The sequence below is a fragment of the Protopterus annectens genome, chromosome 1.part0, assembly GCF_019279795.1.
Source record: "Protopterus annectens isolate FY-2018-M chromosome 1.part0, PAN1.0, whole genome shotgun sequence".
NCBI classification, from domain to species: Eukaryota; Metazoa; Chordata; order Ceratodontiformes; family Protopteridae; genus Protopterus; species Protopterus annectens.
In genome coordinates this window covers 1,807,352,414-1,807,373,667 of record NC_056725.1, presented here as the reverse complement: position 1 = coordinate 1,807,373,667, position 21,254 = coordinate 1,807,352,414, and the positions used below count along the sequence as shown (strand labels likewise).

At 40.0% G+C, this 21,254-nt stretch overlaps 1 protein-coding gene across 1 annotated transcript in view; it reads left to right on the top strand.

Moving 5' to 3' along the window:
* Positions 1–21,254, top strand: part of ACAT2 (acetyl-CoA acetyltransferase 2) — a 386,443-nt gene that overhangs the window by 206,041 nt on the left and 159,148 nt on the right. The gene's annotated exons all lie outside the window — the stretch shown is intronic.

Genomic DNA, 21,254 nt, shown 5'->3' with positions numbered 1-21,254 from the left:
TGGATGACTTGATGGTAAGGAGGAGGCTGGATATCCCATGTATCCAGGAGACAAGATGGAAGGGCAGTTCAACAAAGCCACATGCCTTGGAAACCAGAGTCTACTAGTCAAGAAGAGGGCATGCTAGAAATGGTATGGGGATTGTGGTGAGGGTAAGGTTTCAGAAGACAGTGAGGGATATAATCAGAATTAGTGACAGACTCATGGCAATCCTACTCCAGCCTAATGATAGGGTAGTATTCATAATCTCTGCCTATGCCCCACAGCAGGGTTGTGATAGTGTGGAAAGAGTGCATTCAGACATCAGTTGCAGGACCTACTAGATAAAGCAGAACAACATGAAGTGGTGTTAATAGGTGACTTGAATGCACATATTGGTACAGACAGAACAGATATGAGGACTGCCTGGGTCCACATGGAGTAGGGCAACAGGACTAAAAGAGAGGCCATTCTAGACTTCTGTCTGGCAAATGGCTTGATAGTAGCCAACTTCTGGTTTAGAAAGAGAGACAGCCAAAATATCACATACAAGAGTGGCCAACATGCAACTCAGGTAGACTTCCTCCTAGTTGGGTAAGGGTACTGGGGTAGAATCAGTGATTCCAAAGTCATCCCCAGTGAAACAATTGGTCACAGCATAAACCATTGGTTGCCACCATCTTTTGCAAGCAGTGGTCAGAGAAAACTCTAAGATCAACAGAGACCAAGCTGAAGACCTGGAAGTTGACTGGAGAGAAAGCACAACAGTTCAAAAATTATTTAGGGCTCTAGTACCTCAGGAAGAGGAGGAAATAGGTGGAGATAAAGAAGAGTGGCAGTACTTGAAAAGACCGTGTGTGAGGACTAAAGAACAGGTATGCATCTGAGCCAGATATGGAAGTAAGGTACATAAGGAAAACTGGTATTGGAATGTAGTCCAGGAAGTCATCAAGAAAAAGGAGGCATGCAGAAAAAAGTGGCAGCAAATGGCATTTAGAAGTAGCTGAGAAGTGAGATAGAAGGGAAAATAGTAAAACAGGTTAACAGCTTCATGTATGTGGGAAGGGTGATGGTGGAGAAGGGAAGTCTGAATAGAGAGGTCAAAGCTAGAACCAAAGAGGCTGCAGCCAACTGGCACAGAGTTTCAGGTGTAGTGTATGATAGAAGAATGCCAAAGAAGCTGAAAAGTAAGGTGTGCAAAACAGTGGTGTGACCAGTGCTACTGTATGGTACAGAAACCTGGGCAGTAAAGGCAGAGCAGTTGAGGAAGCTAGAGGTGATGGAGATGAAATGCCTAAGATGGGTGATAGAATGCTCACTGTGAGACAGCAGACATAATGAGGACATAAGAACAGAAGCCAAAGTACCTCCAGTTGCAGAAAAGGTCAGAGTGAACAGATCGTGGTCGTTCAGGCACATGAAGAGAAAGTAGAAGACAATCTGGTGAAGAGGATTTGGAACAGACAGGAAAAAGGCAAGAGGAAAGGTGTTCAACAAAGAGGTGGATGGATTGTGAGAGAGAAAACCTGTGACAATCGGGTATGAGTGTCTAAGAAAGTGGGAGAGTATCACTGAATAGTGAGAGATGGCAACAGTTGACACGTCACCCTGGCCCCATGTAGAAAGTGGGAAAGGGGGGGGCGGGGGTTGATGATGATTATGATGATTTTGTTGCTTCCATTTATTGTCTAAAATTCCCTTAATACAAATGTGCTTTTGTACATAACTGTAGCTCATTGTGTTCATGATATGACACTTGCAGGACTAGCTGGACAAGGATTAAAGGGCAATACCCTTATGTGTTTGTCTTCCAGATCTGTATTGGTTCTGTAGCTTTCCATCTCTGAACAGGGTTGGCTCCTGATACAAAAATGTTAAAGTTTGGGCTGATCATGTACAAAGAAATATACTCTGAGATGCAGCAACATGGATGGATACTCACTGCATTACAAGGACAGACTTGCCTCATGTCTCTCAAAGGGCTGACAGTACAACCCGGGCACCACCATAACACTTCTGTTAGGAGTCTGGCATTACTGATTGGGTGCTTCTGTTCTGGAGTGTTGTCTATCGCTTGCTGTTAAGCATTGGAACTAGTAATGTAACTGTGGGGCATGGATTTCTTCATTTTAATGTTTATCCCTTTAGTACGTGGGCAATATTTGTTGGACATATTCAAGTGTTTCTGTTCTGCTCAGGGGTTGGGTAGGGGGGCCTAGGTTAAAAACCAGTCCCACCAAACAGCTGTTTTCAATGGCTGGTGCTTCTCACTTTTCTGTCAGTTTAACAATGGATTAGGCATAACTGCCCTGCATGTTATTTCAGACCTGAGTATGTAACAAAATGCCTCTCTTGTTTTCTATTATTGGCTCCTTTCATTCAGAAACCAGGCATCTGCATTGCTTCTTGCTAATATAATTCTTTGATCAGTACATTTATTTTCCCCAAGTTGTCTTCTTTCATACAAATCACTTTAGTTTTAACATTTCAACTTTTTCCATGGTGTTCTTGAGTACAAACTGCCATGTGGCATCTATAGTCATCAAACATGCATCTTGATGACCTTTGAAATGACATAAGTGTTAGCACTGCATCTTATCTCCTGGTAGCTCTTCCTAGGGGAAGCATTAAAGAACTTAAGGGATTTCATAAGATATCACTAAATGCGAGCCCTCAAAGTATATAAATTGTTACTTGTCTCAGACCCATTGCCAAGAGTAATAGGTGACAGTATTTGCTCTTGTTATGGGGATCTAAGCCTAATCCAGATACTGGAACACAGCCTTCCCAAATCAGGAAAACAGTCCTTTATGCTTTTTTGCTGACCCTGTCCTACAGCCCCAGTGTGACTCCTACGCCCCTTCTGTGCTTGGATTTTACTGCCTTATACACCACTGTAGTTGTATTAAGTTTAATCATATACATAAATTGTAGGTTTATAAGTAGCTACTAGTTTGCAGTCCAGGACATTACTGAGGAGCTTAGCCCAATTTTCTAAATGCCTCAAAACACTTCCTGGTTAAGCAATTTGCTTAAGATCACACAGTAAGCAAATGAAGGCTGTGAGGGCTGAGGGAATCAAGTCATGCAGGGCAGGAAGCAGCGTATAGCTTTAGTCCTTTATGCCAACTGCTAGACATGCTGCTGTCAGAAGTAACAGTCTTTTAATTAATCTGATCTGTGTGTGGCTGGTGGACATGAGGCAAAATGCAGAAATAAAATGTTCTTTCCTATTTGCATATGTTGTATTACAGTGTAAGTAACCCACAACATAGCAGTCTCAATTTCTACTCAAAAGGTTAATGCATATTTTATGTTGGAACTGATGTTTTTGCAGTTAAAGGAAGCATCTTCAAATGCTCGTTTGTTTAAAAATTAATAAAATAAAATATTTTTCCACAGATTAGCATTGACTGGGGAGAGGCTGTGCTTCTATATCTTCCTGCGTTATATAATATTCTTTATAATGTAGTTTGTGTGATGGAAAAACATGTTTGTCTTTAATATACATTTGTGATCAGCTTGATTTTAGCATCATAATTTGAGCCTTCTGTTTTCAAGAATAAATCATTTTCCTGTGACTTTGTGCACTGCTTTTCTCCTATACTAGCTGTTGTAGTGGATTCTGGTGTCTGTGCAGGTATTTCTGCTGTGGGAGTGGATTGTGTTATCATTGCCCACCTAGTCCTGCCTGCTTGCTGTTTATTTTCGGGTCCAGAGTATGTTAAAAAACTTCTTGGTGTTTCATAATCTGTGTTCTGGGGCTGTCAGAATGAAAATCTTTTAAGGACCTCTTTGCAGAGCAGTATTTTGTTTGCTGTTTCAGACATCTTTGTGGTGCTGAAGGATATAGCCCTTATTGTTGATCAGCTGACCCAGGTTTACTTAGCTTCCTTGTTGGAAGACCTGGCCCAGGGAGAGATGGGAGTTTGAGCAGCCATGGAGAAGGGAGTTGGTTGTGTCTTGCCATAGCAGTGCCCTCTGGGAGAAGATCCAGAAGTGCATTCTGTACAGAAAGGAGTCCTTGCACTTCAGCCAAGCATAGTAGGTGTGTGGAGGGTACATTTGCTATGGGGCTTAATGCAGTGTGCATTTCACCATACTTGCCTGTCAAAACTGTAAGGTGAGTGAAGCATACATCTTCTGAAAGCTGTATGTATGTTGATCATAATTCTAGGATGAAGTAACAAAACTCAGCAGGTACGATACGGCGCCAAAAAGGAAATCCAAATGTGAAGAGAAAATGCCAGCCCAAAGTGGTGTGCACAAAACAGATTTATTGTGATATATACAGACCGGTTTCGGCTAAAGTTACCAAGCCTTCCTCAGTGTAACAAAAACTTCCACAAATAGCCACATGTTATATACACAACAGTAAATTGGTAAGCCAAGATGATTGGTCACAATTGATCATTAAGCCCAGGGGGTAATAATCCCCCCAATTTAATAATCCACTTTTTTTCTTTCATGTTTAATATGTTGTGCTAACCAACTTTATTTTTCTTACCAGTGACTATCAATAACAGTAAACTTAAAATTGGCTGTAGGATGATTCAAAACATGCTTGTAAAGGGCACTAGTTACCTTTTTATTTTTAATATCACTCGTGTTCACTGATCCAAAGTTTCACTGGTCTCGAAGTCTGTCCTACATAAAATGCAAAACATGAGCAGGTAGCCAGGTAAACCAACCATTCACTAGAGCAATTGGCAAAAAAGTTAATATCATAGACCTGGCCAGTATTCCTGCTAGAGAACTCTTTAGTCTTATCCATACGTATACAATGAGTACAGTGACCACATGGAAAACGCCCAACCAGAGGGTCCCCCATAAGTGTCGTTTGAAATTGTGGTTGAAACCACCATAAACCCAGTTTTATAATGAGCAAAAAAAGAACCTGATGTTCTACCTCTCCTGTGACCAAAAAGACATCTTTCCGGTAACAAGTTAGCAAGTCTAACATCTCCCAACAGAATGTTCCAATTTCGTTGGATTACTTGTAACAGGTTAGGAGAGTTACGCCCATAAGTAGTAATAAATCTGATGTTGGAGTCCTGAGAAAAAGTTCTGTCTTTATATCACAACAGATCCTGTCTATCCAATGCAGATACCTCCCTACAGGCCATGGTAATGGTGCCAGAATTGTACCCCCTGGCCTTGAATCTACCCACCAGGTCACACCTCTGATGTTCATAAGTCTCAGAATCTGAACAGATACATTTGATTCTCATGAATTGGGATTTGGGTATGTTGCATTTGATATGGAGAGGATGGTGGCTAGAAGCATGCAACAAAGCGTTATATTCCGGGAATTGCCGGTAAACCCATGTATCCAATGTATGATCAGATTTTCTGCTAAACAGAACATCCAAAAAGGTTATCTGGTTCAAATTAAAGTTTCATGTAAAATGAATGTCCCATTTATTACTATTAATGTAATCCAAAAATTCATTTAGAAAACATCAGCTCTCCATACTAACCAGCAGTCGTCCAAATAACGACGCTAGATGTCAATCTTAGCAAATACAGATTATAAAGGGGATCATAAATTAATTGTTCTTCCAAATATGCCATAAAGAGATTGGTGTAAATTGGGGCAAAAGAAGCCCCCATGGCAGTACTCTGCATCTGTAGATAACAACTGTCCTGATAATAGAAACATTCTTGGTTAGTACATGCTCAGTTAACCCCAATAAAAAGGTGTTAAAACCTGGTGGGTAGAGTTCTGATGTAATTGGCCAATGTTTCAATGCTAATAGGCCAGCCCAGTGTGGAATATTCATATATATATATATTATGGTGTTAGACCCCAAGCTTTATTGGTCTGTGAACTCATACACTTAGACACACTTTTGGTTGGATATTACCCCTGAATATGTGGTGTGGATGATTACTCAATCTTGCCTTCTACCTTCAGATCAGTCTTTGGTGTATGACTTTGGTTTAGTGTTCCCGAGGCAAGTAGCACTACCCTTTCTTTGCAGTTTTTGCATTTTATGAATCATCTTGTTGGTGGCTATCGTTGTTCCCCATTTGTTGTTTAATATCAGGATCTTGCCTTTTTGGGGGCACGTAGCACCATTACTGGTTGTATTGTGGACATTTATTAATGGCCCAACAAGGGTAGGGGCTATTATTGTTCCTCGGTTTTGGTTTAAGTTACTTTTCTGACATTTGATGGTCCGGTGGGGATATTTGGAACCATTTTTGCGTCCTCTTGGTTTGACTTGCTATTAACCCTATGGGTTTACCATTTGATTTGTAGTGGCTGGTGGATAATATTTATACATTTGCTGTTTTGGCAGACACGAAGCGACCTTGTCCCATTTATAGTTTTTTATAACTTTTCTGAGCATTTGTGATAAATATGAATTTGGGCCAACTTCTCCAAGGTCTGTCATCTGATAGGGATGGTATTGGTATATTTGGTTTAGGGACCAAGATTCCTGGGGATCCCTTGATCAGGGGTGAATCTACATCATCTTGTTATGATGTGTTTACAAAGTTATCTAAAAGTATGAGGACTATGTGCACTCGTGTGGCATCTTGGCCTTTTTAAAGCATACAGGGCAAGCAATATTTGTCCTAGGGGATTACGGGTAAGGATCCAGCCCTTAGTTTCTGAGATACACCAAGAATTGGACTAACAATGGTTAGCAGTTCAACAACAAGCATCCATGGGGTTCGTGAAGGCCGTATTGGCTTATCATAACAGATGTATTGATTCTAACTTGATTGAGGTGACCGAATTGTATGAGGATACTAAGCAGTTTGAAGGGCAGACCTGTTACCAAACCTGTTTACAACAGTTAAGTCAGGAAATATTGATCCTTGAGGGCCAACTAAGGGACAGGAAGATACACAAATTCAACCGTGATCAAGCTGACTATGATAGTGGGAGACCATTTGGACCCGATAAAAATGTCAAATTTTCTAACACTGGTTCCAAACCCAATAAGAGGAAAAGGCCTAGGTATCTTGATGAAGAATGTGTCTTCTTTTGGTAGTACCTCTGGGGAAGAATAATTCTCCATGACAGATTCTGAAACAGCACCAGTATTGTCTTCTCCCACACCAAAATGCAGTAACTTGGACACCCCTTTAGGGTTAGGAGACACAGGGCAGGGTGGAAACATCACAAGAATAGACGATGTGGCGACATTATTACAGATTATGACCAACAAGTAATTGAATATAATAATGTTCTTAACATTTCTTCACGTTTTAACTCCTATCCAAATTGAATTACTTAATAAAGGATTGAATTTTGTCCCTGCATTTTTTGTTCCCGAGGATGGTTTTGCTGATGATGTGAACAGTTTTTGTCATACTCTTAATTTGAAATTGTTTTTTGACCAAGATAACCATGGGTCTGGTGATTCATCCTTTCACTTTCATAGGTCTAATGTTATGCCTCCGATGAACCCCACTGTGCATCTTTTTATCTACAGGGTTCTCAAAGATTTACATCTTCACTATTCTGATATGGTTACTAAGTCCCACAATCTTTCTAAACCCCAACAGGAGGCCCTTACACAGCTTAAGTCTAACAACAACTTGGTTATTATACTGGCTGACAAAGGAGGGGCTGTAGTGGTTATGGACTGGGCTAATTAAGATCAGGAAGCAAAGAGGCAATTGGATAGTAAACAATACTATATGCGTATGTCCCTGGATCCTACTGGGGGCTTCAAAAAACAGATTGATGCCTTTTTGAACCTGGTGGTAGAGGAGGGGATCATTACTACCTCTATTTCCAAACATTTGATGGTTAGTGATCCAAAACCACAGTATTTATATTTGTTACCCAAGGTCCATAAATCACTGCAGAACCCTCCGGGTAGGCCTATTGTTTCAGACAGGGGATCTTTCACTGAACCATTATCAGTTTATTTGACCCAATATCTTCGCCCTTTACTCCGTTATGTCAGGGCTCGGATTCAGGACACAACGGAGTTCCTGCAGATCCTTCAAGATACCCAACTTGAACCGGGTTGGTTGTTATGTACCCTTGATATGTCAGCCCTATATGTGAATATTCCACACTGGGCTGGCCTGTTAGCATTGGAACATTGGCTAATTACATCAGAACTCTACCCTCCAGGCTTTAACACCTTTTTTATTGGGATTAACTGAGCATGTACTAACCTATTTATGCTGATCTCTTTATGGCATGTTTGGAAGAACAATTGATTTATGATCCCCTTCATAATCTGTATTTGCCTGAGATTGACATCTGGCGTCGTTATTTGGACGACTGCTGGTTAGTATGGAGAGCTGATCTTCCGTTTCTAAATTAATTTTTGGATTACATTAATAGTAATAAATGGGGCATTTATTATACATGCAACTTTGATTTGAACCAGATAAACTTTTTGGATGTTCTGGTTAGTAGAAAATCTGATCATACATTGGATACACGGGTTTACTGGAAATTCACGGAATATAACGCTTTGTTGCATGCTTGTAGCCACCACCCTCCCCATATCAAATGCAACATACCCAAATCCCAATTCATGAGAATCAGACGTATCTGTTCAGATTCTGAGACTTATGAACATCAGAGGCGTGACCTGGTGGGTAGATTCAAGGCCAGGGGGTACAGTTCTGGCACCATTACCATGGCCTGTAGGGAGGTGTCTGCATTGGATAGACAGGATCTGTTGCGATATAAAGACAGAACTTTTTCTCAAGACTCCTATATCAGATTTATTACTACTTATGTGCGCAACACTCCTAACCTGTTGCAAGTAATCCAACAAAATTGGAACATTCTGTTGGGAGATGTTAGACTTGCTAACTTGTTACCGGAAAGATGTCCTTTTGGTTACAGGAGAGGTAGAACATTGGGTTCTTTTTTTGCTCATTATAAAACTGGGTCTATGGAGGTTCAACCACACTTTCGAACGACACTTAATGGGGGACCCTCTGGTTGGGTGTTTTCCATGTGGGCACTGTACTCATTGTATATGTATGGATAAGACTAAAGAGTTCTCTAGCAGGAATACTGGCCAGGTCTATGATATTACCATTTTTGGCAATTGCTCTAGTGAATGGTTTGTTTACCTAGCTACCTGCTCATGTTCTGCGTTTTATGTAGGACACTTTGAGACCAGTGAAACTTCGGATCAGTGAACACATGAGTGATATTAAAAATAAAAAGGCAAGTAGTGCCCTTTACAAGCATGTTTTGAATCATCCTACATCCAATTTTAGGTGTACTGTTATTGATAGAGTCACTGGTAAGAAAAATAACAAAGTTGGTTGGCACAATATATTAAACATGAAAGAAAAATAATGGATTATTAAGTTGGGGGGGATTATTCCCCCTGGGCTTAATGAGCAAATGTGACCAATCATCTTGGCTTACCAATTTACTGTTGTGTATATAACATGGCTATTTGTGGAAGTTTTGTTACACTGAGGAAAGCTTGGTAACTTTAGCCGAAACCGGTCTGTATATGTCACAATAACTCTGTTTTGTGCACACCACTTTGGGCTGGCATTTTCTCTTTGTATCATAATTCTAGGTTCACACATCTGCCTGAATGACATGATGGGACAGAGTAAATGGCCCCCACTGGTCATGAAATGGGGGGATGGGAACCAAAACAGCATACAAAATCATTGTTTGTTTACAAAAATCATATTTTTCTTTAGACTGCATGGGTTAACCTTCCCTCACCCCCACCAGAATGTTCATGTTTTGTGTTAAAATGTATCTTCATTTATGGGATTTCATTCAGTAGGTCTAGCAGCAGATTGTGTCTGCCTCCTGATTTGACATTCCACCTACATGTTTCCTTTAGGTATTTATATACTTGATTGCTTACTTTTCTGTTGTTCGAGCATGACTGGTCTCAGCATATTGGTTGCTTGTGTGTATTTGATCTCTGTGCTTAGGAGCAATGTGTGGGGGATTGAGTCCAGTGTATTTTGCTTTACTTTGGGACTGCAAGCTATCAAAGAGAGAGAGAGAGTGTGAACACTTATTTTATTTATTTATTTTGAATGATATGTGTTAAAGTAGGAGATGGAAGTGGAGCAAACTCAGAGTGAGAGTAATAAATTTAAGAGAGTGGAGAGGGTGTGAAGATCCCCCCCCCATACAGGAAATGTTTTATTTTGTTTGGTTGCCATTTTCACAAAGTTAAGGAATATTACAGTACAGGTTTGTAGCTATTTTGCAAATTCAAGTAGCCTAATTTTTATGAAGTACCTGTTGTGCATTTGCATTATGCAGGTAATCTGCAGATAAGTTCATAAGTACATTTAAGTGCTCTTGCCATTGAGGAACACTGTCTCGGAAGCAGTAGGACCATAGACTCAGTCACCAGCCCATTCATCCAGGAGTTTCTTAAATCTTGCTGAATTACTAGCCATTCTTACTAGTTCTGGAAATGTATTTCAGAGTTTTGCAATTATTTGATTAATATAACCTCTCATTTTTTACAGCTAAACTGAATATAAAATATTAAATTATGATGTTTATGAGACCTAATTCACATGCACACCTCTAAGTTTAAGTTTAAAATATATATATATAATTATATTATGTAAAGCTTTAAATGCAAACTGTTAATCTATCCTGAAAATAACCTTAATGTCATGTATATAACTTGAAGTTTAAACATCCATTCTTATAGCTCAAGTCCCACACTAAGGACATTTTTGTAGTGAGGCACCTTTGCTCTAACTAATTTATTCAATTGTTTCCAATTATAAATGCAAAAAGAATTGTTGTACTCCAAGTTGGACCTGACATATACTTTATATAATGTCAACAAACTCCTGGTGTCTATAGACAGCAAAGATATTCTACATGAATCTCAAAAGTAAAATCTCTTTTCATCATAATGCCAATATCTTTATACTTATTAATCTCAGTGAAGGAAAAGGATGCTATGAAATTTTGTTACTTGATAGATGGTTTACTAAAGAACATTATTATGATTGTCCTCACTGAACTGTAAGCATGTGTTTAATGCCCACTTTCTAGTCTTACGAATGACTGTGACATGTTCCACTTTGTCTATGAAGAAAGCAGTTTTTCAGTCATCTGCATATGTAAAAAGCCAGCAATGTTTATCTAATTATAGTAAGGCAAAAGGTACGTTAAGTAGGAATAGCCCAAAGCACATATTCCTAAGGTGCTCCTAATTGTGCTTTTGCTGGGTCAAATTTTATTCCCTGTGTTATGACTGATTGACAAAGCTTTTCAAGCTCTGAAGGTAAATAACTTTCAAATTAGATGGATAATGAAATGTTTGAGAAGTAGAAATCAAATTACATTAAATGATGACATGTCAACAGCTTTAACAATATTTGAAAAGATAACCCCACTACAAAAACCTAAATCAAGAGCTTTAGTAATATTGTCATAGACTTTTGACAACTTGGTTAAAGTGGTGTGGCCCATAAGAAAGCTGTGTTGAAAAATATCCTTTCAGTCTATGTTATTATCACTGGAAATAATATCACTAATAGATATTTGAAATCACTTACATGGAATTGGACGTAAGGCTTACAGATCTGTAATTGTTGACTAACTGCTTATTACCTTTCTTGTATAAAGGTGCAACTAAAAATTCTTTCCATGAAAATGGCACAGAACCCAGTTTTAATAATCTGTTAAACTTACAATTTAATATAGATCCTAGTAAAGTTCTTAACATCCCAGCTTTTATTATTAGTTAAATTATCAGAACTTCTAGATTTAGATTTCTTTATTTAATACATAACTTACTATTTCCTCAGTAATCAGTGGATATTTATCATCTTCATTCAAATCTGCTTCTATACACAAGTCTAATCATCAGAAGAATTTGAACAAGTGTTAACTAAAATATTTTAATGCATACTTTATTATCAGCTTAGGATCTTTAATAAGTGTATCATTAATCACTATCATATCTGTTTGTTGGGTACTGTTTCTAAAAAAAAAATGTGTATTTGTAAAAAGGTTTGGATTACTTGTGTCAGCTGTGAGTTTGTTTTCAAATTTAATTTTCTCAAAATTAGTTGTGTTCATTAAGGCACTTTCACTTGAATTAATCTTTTTTATTAGAACTATAAAGACATTTCTTAAATTGAAAAAAAGCCTTTTTTTCTTCCAATATAATTTTAAAACATTAAAATTCCACCAGTAAAGAAATTTGTTTTATTGTTATCTATCATGAATGTAGTCCTTCCAACACTGTTAATCAGAATATTTTGTAAAGTATATCTTCCATTTAATTGGTCCAAATTTTCCACCCAATTTATGAAGCCCAAAGACACGTAAAGTTAAAATCAGTAAGTGCATGATTATATTAAGTACTTGGTTAGGCCTACATGGAATTATTAATTCAGACAAAGTTGAAAAGAGTAACTGTGGGGTGAGAAGATGTGTAAATGTTTAAATATCTCGGGAAAACCAGTCCCAGTAAAGTCCAAAACATTTTTCCTCTGAGTAGGATCAGTAATACGTTGAGACAGATTGTGATAACACAGTATGTTTAAAAATTGTTTAGCAAAATAATTAAGTTATATTTGTGTTCTAGACAGTGTGAGTAATTAAAATAATAGAACAATATCAAACTGTAAATATTAAAGGAGTAGTAATGGAGGCATTTCCAAGTGGTTCCATTCAGGACCTAACTCCATTGTTAAGTCTGATTCAACTTTCCATGAACCAGTAGAGTAATGCTATTAATCTAGTTGTATTTAGACTGTATTCTCCTCAGAAGTATTTAACATGTCAGGCTCTTTACTAAGATTTCAATCTTAACTCCATATTTTAGTTGGGTTGAAGACTGCCTTTGTGTACTTTTTTTGAAATGGTCACTAATTACAACCTAGTGTTTTGTGTTTGTAAGGGAGAAAATTATATTTTGTGATTACAACTCCTTGAAGGTTTTCAGAACTATAGGATGAATGATCTAGAAAAAAAACTTTTCCTTACATGTAACAAGTATAAGACCATCTTGCACACCAACGCAGAATATATTTACACTAGGCCAGTCATTAGACAACTATTCTGTTTCATTTGTGTTGACATGTTCTGGAAGAGCACTGCTCAGAAAATCTGAGGTTAATAATGTGTAGAATAGTGTTTATTTAGGAATAAAAGTAAAGAAACAGTTGAAAATGATCTTTACTTTGCTTTGGTGATTTGGTGGAATGGAAAATACATGACATTTGACCAGTCAGTTTCCTTCTTCGTAGGTGACTGGATATATCACCCATGCTGCAGGTGAACTGGGAAGGAACTTAAGGGTAAAATCAGGAACAGTTCATTAGGACAGGAGTAGCAGCTTGTACTAGGACCTCTCGACTCCAGAGTTTTGCAGAATGTTCAGATTTTTGCCTTGTACTTCTGGGCTGGTCCTTTCCTTTTTGTGTTGGTGACCAGGATTTCACAAGGTAGTCCCAGCTCAGAGGGCTTGTGGAGGAGAGTCGTATCAAGTGACTTATGGACATCTTATCTAATGTCCAAAGAGTGACATTAAAGGAGTGGCTAAAAGTACGATACCAGCAAAGCCCTGACCAGTAATATGCGAGAGCCTTAAGATTACAAGAGCACATGTATCCCAAATCGCACTTTCCTAAATGCCCATTGACACACTCATGGGAAATTCAATAACTGAATATTTAAATCAACAGTTAAAACAGAATACTCATCAGTCTCCCAAACCATCTGGCACACATTCAGGACATTCTGATTTTCTGTCCTTGTTGTTTAAAAAAGTCAGAATAGAACTGAACAACAGTTACCAAATCTCCCAACTGTTTATATTAATTAATGTCTAGTTTTGCTTTTTTAAATAAATAACAATATTTAAAATAAAAGTCACTCTAAAACAGTAGCATCTCAAACAAAGATATCATATTTATATTCAAAGGCATACCAGTGAATCAGTGAAGAAAGTCACAAAAGAAATGCCTGCCACTAAAACCAAAACCACATCAACCAACGGAAGAAGGTATGCATGCGTGTGTGCATGCACACACACACACACACACATCATAGTTGCATTTTGCTAGTTGACTGTACCTTGGTCAGTTTCAGTGCAATGTGTAAGGTATTCTATTGCAGTCATGGTTGTGCAACTGTGAAATTAGTATATTAATGTTCGTGAATGTAGGTGTGAAGCTACCATGTTGGGAGGTGTGGCGTCAGAGTGCCCAACATAAATAAATATGTTTTTAGCATTTTGGTAGAGATGTGTTTTGTTAGTTTTCTGACTAATGTTCAGAAAAGTATATGCATGGCACTTTTTTGAACACCTTTATTAAATTATCACTTAAGACATAGGCAATCATACAACAGAAAAGGGAATAAACTATATTACAATTTTTCTATTTACATACATTATACATGACATATGTGAAGTTCTATCTCGTTGTTCACTCTTACTAATGGGTTTGGAGCCGATCTTCGGCTCCAACTCGACCAGCTGCAAAAGCTCGAGTTCTTCAACCAGCTGGAGGCCAACTCCCTATCCCATGATGCACCTTGTGCTTACCTCAGATCTTGTTTGCTGCTGTAACTAGATAGGACGTTCACCAGTTCTGGCAGTGAAAAATTATAATTCTTATCCATTTGTTGGAAAGTTTCTTCAGTAGTTAAGTGTATTTTATAAGGTTCCTTTCTACAGTAGTTTAGGCATTTTCTTAGTGTGCTGTTGACTCTTTTTCGTAGTTTATCATCGTGGCTGTATTTTTAGTCCTTAGTTATCTCCCTACCCCATAGATTAGTTTTTCTTGTAAGGTAGTAGTAGTTGATATAAAGCTTAAGTGTGTGTGTGATTTTAGAGCCTGTTTAATTTAGAGGGCTAGTACTTTGTGCTTTAATAATATTGTGGCTGTTTTTTGTTGTTTAGGCCTTGTTATATTACCTTTCTGATAAGTAGTTCATTACTAGTGTTAGATTTAGTCTAGTTAATCTAAATAGACGTTTAATGTTTGTGTATTGGTAACAGACCATTTATATTAGAGGGCTAGTAAGAGTTACTATTGATTGACAAGCCTGCATATTTTCTATAGGCTTCCTTTCTGTCATAGCTGTTGCTGTTAGTTGCTCAATATGTCTCAGCAGGAGAAGGAAAAATCCAAGTCTGGATTTAAAAAAATCCCCCAGATGTGGACAAAAAATGTCCATCACTGATGGATATACTGATTGCGTATACTGTCTAGGTGAGGTACACTTACAGGAAGACTGTTCTATATGCCACTCTTTTAGTTCCAGAGTGTTGCATGAACATAAGAGAAAACTAATGGATAGAGGTCTTTTGAAATCCTCTTTTCAGGAGTCACTGGATAAGGACAACCATGACAGACATTCAAGAACTTCGAGTTTGTTGGAACCGAGGAAAAGCCTGTCGACCAGTAAATCAAGGCCAGAAAAGTCTTCAACATCGGCTCCACTGTCTTCGCAGCCGACTGTTGCTACGGTTAGGAGTCAGTCCCCGGTATTGGAGCCGGTTATCCTACCTTGAAGTCCACAATATTATAGTCTGTGGCTTGATATGTTCATTCTTCTTGGTCCTCAAATAGGCTTTCAGATATGGAAATGGATCGTGTGGTGCAGAGACTTCTGGAGACACTGGCGCTTGCCAAACTTTTATTGGGACCGATCCCTGGGACTTTGGAACCGACAACCCCCCCCCCCCACCATCATCTTCTGTTCCTCCTCCGATCTGTCTCAAACTTTCGGAGACGGAGTGCTTGAAGCTGATGATTGTGGACCCTTTGGGTCTGACACCTACTTCAGGCTTGTCGGTCCTGACTACCCTGACATCTTTGGTGCCGACTGTAGGGTCTAGGAGCCGACGCTTGCCGGTCGGGTCCAGGAAGGATAGTCATACCGATTTTTTGATTCTGACTTCGCCTCTCAGAGCCTCTGCTCGGGTGAGCTTGGCTCCAACCTCGGGCTCAGAGCCCTCTGTTCCGGTGCCAAGGGAATCTTCCATTTCTTCGGATATGAGGGTTTCTTCGCGTTGGGACCGAGGTGCCTTCGATGCTATGAGGAGGGTGTTGTCCATGCTGACAACCACACCATCAGAACCACCAGCTCTTTCCCCCAAAGTACATTGTCTACCTCTACATCACACATCCCTCTAAAGAATAGAGACCCTGAGCCTTAGGAAGCCCCATTGGGTGAGCCCTGCTCTTCCGAGCCCTCTCCAGAAGCTCCCACTGAAGAGGTTCCCAGGAAGAGACTTTGCAAGAGGAAGTATCTGGACTCTCCACAGGAATCCGTTACTTTGTACACTGACTTAGATGAGTCAGAAGGGTCCCACAGTCCCCCTTGGAGGATATCTCCTTTGCAGATATCCTGAAAATTCTTAAGCAGAGGGGTGGCTGGAAGTCCATTAACTCTACTGATGATGAGTCAGTCCTCTTGAAGGCTTTTGGGTCTCATCCCTCCACCACTTGGGTGTCTCCACCCTTTCATGAGCTGATTGAGCTAATCTCTCAAAGGGCGTGGGAGTCCCTAGATACCATGGAGCCTGTCCCTAGGAGGCCTAATAAATGTATAACTTCCCCCCAGGAAAAGACCTTCCTGACCTGTTAATGCTATGGTGGTGGCGGCAGCCACCAAGAAGGAACTGTCATAAACATCTATGTCTGTCCATCCTCCTAATAAGGATTCTAGGATCATGGACAGATATAGTAAGCGCTTGTTTAGTTCAGCGACTTTTGCTCTCCGATCACTGAACTATTTAACGCACTTTACAAGGTTGCAAAGGGTTCTTCTGAAAGAACTAGGAGATACTCTACAGGGTTCAGTAGCTGTGGGGGTCTCAGAGAAAATAACTTCCCAGCTCAATACCGTTAATTGTCTTGTAAACTCTTCCATGCGTCTGGTCTCATATGCAGTTGATGGAACGAGTAGGGCAGCTGGTACAGGAATTGCTCTTAGGAGACATTCCTGGCTGCACTTATGTTCCTTTGCGGAGCCCTTTAAGTCATCCTTTATTAACACCCCTTTCGATGGCTCGTCCATTTTTGGACCGAAAGTGAAGGAAACGCTTACCAGGAGTCAGCAGGACAGAAAGACTCTGTCTGCTGTCGGAGTCCATTTTTCCACCCCTACCAGACCTTACTCCAAAGGTCAGAAGGGAGGGAAGCTGTCGTTCCATAAAAGTCAAGGAGCTTTCCAGGACACTCATGGTGAACCCCCCTCTAGAGGCAGAGGTGGGGGTAACAATGGAAGATGCCGCCCACGTGGCAGAGGAGGTCCACAGAATCAGGTTGACAGAGACCAGTTCTTTGGGAAGCCCTATCAGTGCTCCTGAGAGGAGGCCCACCTGTCCATCTCTGGAGGCAGTCAGGGGACTCTTCTCTTTGTACCCAGACGCCTGGCTAAAAATAACCAAAGACAGCTGAGAACAAAACATCATATCCAGAGTATGCTCAATTTCCTTTGCCACTCCCCTCTCTTATAAGAAAAATCACGGACGTTCCACCCAGTCACAGGGAACAAGCAGCCACAGAGATTCAAAGGTTGCTGGAAAAAGAGTCATTCAAACAGTCCCAGCAGACCAAAGAAGATCCGGAACTTACTCAAGGATTTTTTTAGTTCCAAAGAAAACAGGGGACTGGAGGCCCATTTTGGATCTCAGCAGACTAAACAAGTCGGTAAGAAAGAAAAAATTCCGGATGGTCACGCTACAGTCATTACTTTCCTTTTTAGGGAAAGACAATCGGATGTACTCGATAGATCTCCAGGAAGTGTACTACCACATAAAAATGGACAGGCCATCCAGAGATCATCTGCGGTTCTGGCTCGAAGCCAGTCATTATCAGTTTCGCTCTCTGCACTTTGGTCTCACTACAGCCCCCAGAGTGTTCACCAAATGCATAGCAGTAGTCACGACTCATCTGAGACATTTCAGATTCCAGGTTTCCATACCTAGACGACTGGCTTCCCACTACCACCACCAGGCATCAACTCATATAAGCAAGGGACACAACTTTGAACCTCTGCAGTCAGTTGGGGATTACTATAAATTCAGAAAAATCTGCCTTGTAGCCATCGCAACATACCGTTTTTATAGGAGCAGAGCTAAATACCATTACCATGATCTTAAACCTTCCACCAGAAAGAGTTTGTGTCCTAAGAAAACAGGTCATGGACCTGCTCCACTGAGAAAAACCCCTGGTTTCAATGGTACTTAAATTGTTAGGGATAATGGCGACAGCGATCATTGCAATTCCTTTAGGTCGGATGCATATGTGTGTACCGCAATGGTTCCTGTTCAGGCAATGGTCTTTTCAAGAACTCCCAGTGTCACACACAATCCAGATAATGAATTCCTGCAAGAAGAACCTTCAGTGGTGGCAGACATCTCACCAAGTAACTCTAGGTCGCCCCTTTGTTCTACCGACTCCCATAGCCATGGTGACCACGGATGCCTCCTTGATAGGGAGGGGGCATTATCAGGGAAGAACAGCCCAAGGCACATGGAAGAGATATGAGCCTCATCTGCATATCAGTGTCCTGGAGATGAGAGCAGTACTTCTAGTGTTGCAGTCCTTTCAAGACTCTCTCCCTCTGGGAACTATTGCAGTTCAGATAGACAATATGTCAGTGGTCTGGTACATAAACAAGGAGGAACCAGATCTTATCCCCTGTGTTGAGAGGTCCTGAGAGTATGGCAATAGGCAGCTTCCACCCAGCACTTTCTGATAGCAATGCACATCCCAGGGAGATCCAATGTGGTAGCAGACAAATTGAGCAGGGCAATTCTATTACCTTACGAGTGGTCCCTAAAAGAAGAAGTAGCGGAAAGGATATTCCACAGATGGGGCCAGCCTTGCTGTGATCTATTTGCAACTCCAACAAACACGAAATGCAGCAGCTACTTTGCCCCAATTCCCCCTCTGGGGGATGCCCCAAGGGATGTGCTTGTACACAATTGACCCCTGGGTCTCCTTTATGCCTTTCCTCCTTTCCTGCTGATACCCAAAGTTTTACAGAAAGCCAAGGCTCTGGGAAAGACCATCATTCTAATAGCCCCTTACTGGCCTCGTCAAATGTGGTTCCCCTTCCTCCAGACTCATCTATTGGAAGAACCTTGGATTCTGGACCCAGTGCCAGATCTCCTGACTCATTCATCAGGGGCTTCTTTCTCTTCAGTCCCTCAAAATGACAGCTTGGCTGCTCCACTTCCAAACATAGACAGGATTCACAACCCCTCAGCTGCAGCTCAACATATTTTAGCATCGTCTTATAAATCGTCTACCTGGAAGTTATATCTTTGTAAATGGAAAAGGTTTTCTATATGGGCGTCTCAGAACAATATTGACCCGTACCTGGCTTCAATTTCATCCATTCTGTAGTTTTTGACTAAACTTTTCAATGATGGGGCAGTGGCAGCAACCATTAGAGTTCAATTGGCAGCAATTTCTAACTTTCATCTTGGTGACCAGGGGTCCAATACCATGTCACATAGACTCTCTAAAGCTTTTCTCAAGGGTACTGTTCATTTGAGACCACCCATCAAAGCTCCAGCTATGCCATGGAATCTAAATTTTGTTCTTTCCCGAATAATCCTACCCCCTTTCGAACCAGCCTCATCTTCTGACTTGAAATATCTATCATGGAAAACCATGTTTTAATAGCTATTACTTCTGCTCGGAGGGTTTCAGAGTTACAGGCCTTGTCCATTAAACCCCCTTAGTTGATTTTCCATAATGACAGACTCTCACTCGGAACAAATCCTTCATTTTTACCTAAAGTTTGCTCAGAGACAAATCTCAACCAATCTATTGAATTGTATTTTCCCTAAATGTACTAATAAGATGGAACATATGCTGCAGAAACTTGATGTTCACAGAAAACTTCAGTTCGATTTAGACAGGACCAAACTTTTCAAGAAAACAGATCAGCTCCTTGTCTCCTTTTCAGAGTCTAAAAAAGGTGCTCCAGTGGTGAAAACTACGTTATCAAAATGGTTATCAGATTGTATATCCTTCACTTACAGTTCAGTGAATATACCGTTACAACAGAGGGTAAAGGCCCACTCTGTATCTACTTCATCAGCCTTTATGGCTAAATTACCATTAGACTATTTGTACAGCAGCTACGTGGTCAAGGCCTCATACCTTCATCACTCATTACAAAGAAGATATCTCTTACAGGGACAGGGCTTCCATTGGTTCCACTGTCTTGAAGAATATACTCCAGTGAGCCACCTAAGAAAGATGGTGCTTGGGATGCTAACTCATCAGTATGAATGACAGACTAGATAGAACAACTTCACATAAAGAAGTTATGTACTCACCATAACGTTCTGTGTGAGTTGTTCATCTCGCCTTCATTCTTATGCCCCACCTTCCATCCCCAATCCAGGCTTCTTGAGGACCAAGATTTAATCTGTGTCATGGTTTATTGTCTCTTATCCAGTTTCTATAGTAGCATATTAGTAGTGGTATGTAGCTTGTTGGCAGCAAAGAAGATCTGAGGGAAGCACAAGGTGTATCATGGGATAGGGAGTCAGCCTTGAGTTGGTTGAAGACCTTGAGCTTTTGCAGTTGGCCGACCCATCAGTAAGAATGAAGGCGAGATGAACAACTCACATGGAACGTAATGGTGAGTAGATAACTTCTTTTTTTCTTTCTTTTACATCAGTCTAACATTACATAATTTGCTCAGTTCCTGCCTTCCCTTAAACTTCACTCTTCCTCCTCCTGAACATTATTCAGCATGTATTGTTCCCACAAGTTACATCTATATTTCTATGTAATTTGCTTCTTCCTTTTTCTAAAGCTCCACTATCAAGTTCTTTTAGCTTTTATAATCAGTACTTCAAATACAGCTCAATTGTTGTAGTAATTGCTTTCTTGGCAGCCAACAGATTTAAAGTTAACGAGATATTACCATATATAGGCAATTCAGATCCTGTGCCCCAGCTCAAAATAATTATTTCCTTAGGTACAGACATTTGCTCCTCCAATATTACTGACGATATTTTGTAAGAAAATTTTAAAATCTGTAAACTCATTACACTCCCAAAACTTATGTTCTGAATTACCTCTTTCTTCCCCATCACACCTTGAACATTTGCCATCTACTTGAGGAAAAATTCTTTGAAGTCTACTTGTGATATAAAAATACCTCTGCAAGTACTTCCAAGCAAAAATCCAAAACCTAGAAGCCACACCTACATACATCCTCCCATTGTTCCCTTGTGAGTAGCTTTTTCAGTCTTTCTTCCCAGTCTTTTCTAACCTCTTCTGACTGATTCTTATAGCTATCATGCAATATTTTTATAATGCCCTAGTAG